Genomic DNA, 3,184 nt, shown 5'->3' with positions numbered 1-3,184 from the left:
CCATAAAATTATTTTCGTTGCTACTTCATAACTGTAATGTTGCTACTGTTATGAATCATAATGTAAATATCTGATATGCAGGATGGTCTTAGGCGACCCCTTTGAAAGGGTCATTCGACCGCAAAAGGGGTCGCGACCCACAGGTTGAGAACCGCTGCATTAGTGGCACCAACAGATACACACTACAGACAAGTTGATAGACACACATACGGATGGCTTGTTGGTTGCAGGGAAGAGGTGGGCAAATTTGCATAGGGGCTGAGAAATCTCCAGGGAGGAAAGAAATCTTCCCTTTTCCAGGTTAATATAACATTGCTAATGGGGTGGAGAGGTCCTGAGTGAGGCCAACTGACTGGAAAAATAAAACTGCTAGCCCTCTCCGAAAGGTTAGAGGAACCCCCAGGAAGAGCAAAGTCGGAACTGGTAACTTGGACTCTATATAACGTCAGAAAAAAATATCCAAACCTTAGAAACAGGAAAATGCTTGCTGGGTGTTCTTTAGGGCGGTGCTGGGCTGCCTTTCTATTGCCAGGGCCACTTTATAACTCACGGGAGGCAGAGGTTCACTTACAGGTTTGTGTCAGACGGGGTTTTAGACAGAAGAAATTCCATTATATATGGTAGAACAGATAGCCATAAAGGCTAAATTTATGATCATGTTGGACATTAACAAATTCTTTTCAAAAATTGAGGTAAAATTCACATAACATAAAATTAACCATTAACTATTTCAAAGTGTATACTTTACCGGCATTTAGTACATTCAGAATGCTGTATAACCATCACTTTTATTTACTCTAAAATATTTCCTTTTTAAAATTTTCATTTATTTTTTTTTAGAGAAAGAGAATCATCAGTTTGTTGTTCCACTGATTTATGCATTCATTGGCTGCTTCTTGTATGTGTCCTGACCAGGGATTGAATTCACAACCTTGGTGTATCAGGAATATCACTCAGCCATAAAAAGGAATGGTGGATTGATACATGCTACAGGTTGGCCTGGCAGGTGCAATTCTTCCTGGTAAATGTGGTTCTGTCTTGGGGAGAGAGAGAGGGAGAGACAACGGGCCTCCCAAAGGGATTTCGTCCTGTTTTCAGTTGCCATGGCTCCAGTACTTCCCAGGCCACAGTGGTTGACTCACAAGCTTTCCTTGTTTACATGCCTATACCACTCCTGCAGCAGTGGCCAATCTCTCCACTATGTCAAAGACAAGATAAACCTGACCCCTCCTCTTTGCCCACAATTGCTGCGCAACCCTTCGATATACAGAGGCAAAGAAGACAGAAGTAAGTGATCCCAATGTGAGGTTCCCAGCTGTTGGATGGGCCCAGATTCTTTCCTTCTTTCTCCTCTGCCATCCACAGTGTATCAACAACATATGTTCCTTCAAGGTTACAAGTTGGCTGCAGCAGCAGCAAAGATCAACAATGTCCAAAAGCAGGAAGGGAGAGAGAAAGAGATTTATCTCATTCATTTCTCTCTTTATCCCAGGAAACTTCCCTCTCAAATTCCATTGAACAGAATTGGGTCTCATGTTTACCCCCAACTTGAAGGAGGCTCAGAAATGGAGTATCTGGATTTTCAGCTTCATTTGGAAGGTTCTAGCAAGAAAGAAGGGTAGTAATGGCTTTTAGGTTAGCAACTGTAAGTGTTTGCTACCCAATACCATTTACTGTTATATGACCAGACTTGAGCAGGCTGACATATGTTGTTGGGACAAAATAGATTTGTTTCAAGATGCTACTGACTACAGGCAAATCCCTGTGTCTCTCACTGACCCCCTCATCAAACTGAGTCTGATTCAATATTGCTGTGGCTAGGGAGCCCTATGTGTCTTCTTCCTTTAGGCTTCTGTAGAATTTGTGATCCCCTAAGAGCCAATTTAATTTAATTAATCTAATAAAGGACAATACCAGAGAAAGCTACTATTGTGCCACAATGCTCAAGAGATAGCTCTATTTGCTTATTTTTTAAAAGTTTGGTTAAAAATCCAATAAAACAAATAGATTATAATGTATAATTATCATTAAGCTCAGAATAGATTATTTTCATGCACTTATGAAAAAAAAATTTCAGTATTCTTAGCCAGCCTTGCATTTGGCAGTAAATTAACTGAGTTGATCCTCTTTGTCTTACTTCTAGGTCTGCTCTGAGTCTAACTTTTTTTTTTTTGCATATATTCCATTTTTAAAAAATCTTTTTTTATTTTGGCCTAAGCTTTTAAAAATAATTATTATTTAACAATGCAAATTGGTTGTAAAAGAAGATACAAATTATATAAAACTAGAGAAAGCAAAACGGGAAAGTGTCCCTCTCCTGCCCCTTAACCCTTTCTCGCTCCTGAAATACCCCTCCCCGAGTTGTCCATAGTTCATTTCATTCTTATCTAGGCCCACACAAATATACAAATATACAAATATACATATATACATATATACATATGCACATGGAGATTTGTGAGCTTTTTAAAAACCACACATACATTACATACACTATTGTTCTACAACTTTTCTTTTTCATTTAATAATATATCCTAGTCAACTTTTCATGATTACATACGTTTATTTTTATCACATTATATTTCATATAATGTATCTTTTGCAATTTTAAGCACATTTTTATTTTGCTCTCCTCTTTTATTCCATAAAAAAAAGCTCCCCCTTGACTAACACTATAATGACCATTTAAAGAGTTTTACAAACAGCTCTAATGAACTTTAGGAATATTTGTCTTTATAGACTACAACTTTCTCTAGCATGGAATTGGGCAGAAGAGGACTCTATGATTTTATAATGATGATGATTATGATAACCCCTACTTGTGTTGATACATTTTAAGATAATTTTCTGTAAAGGATCTCATTTAAAAGATCTAATGCTATTTTGTTCTGGAAGTGCCTGCAGATTCTTCTGATAAAAATATTTTTATTGTAATAAAGTGTTACAGCTTGAGCTTGGAACAGCATGATAATACTGTTATTACTACCATGCAATCAGTATTTAATATAGATGAAAATTAATAGCTCCGACATTACTCCATGCCCAGCCTTACTCTGTTTGAATATGGGCTTCCTGACTATATCCTGCTGTTTCCTACTTCAAAGCTTCAAAATACATGAGGAAAAATTGACAAAATTAAAGGGAGAAAGCAAATGCACAATTATAATACTAGATTTTGATACTC

This window comes from Myotis davidii, unplaced genomic scaffold, assembly GCF_000327345.1.
Source record: "Myotis davidii unplaced genomic scaffold, ASM32734v1 scaffold189, whole genome shotgun sequence".
Taxonomy (NCBI): Eukaryota; Metazoa; Chordata; class Mammalia; order Chiroptera; family Vespertilionidae; genus Myotis; species Myotis davidii.
The sequence above is the reverse complement of the archived record's forward strand: the minus strand, read 5'-3'. Positions refer to the sequence as shown.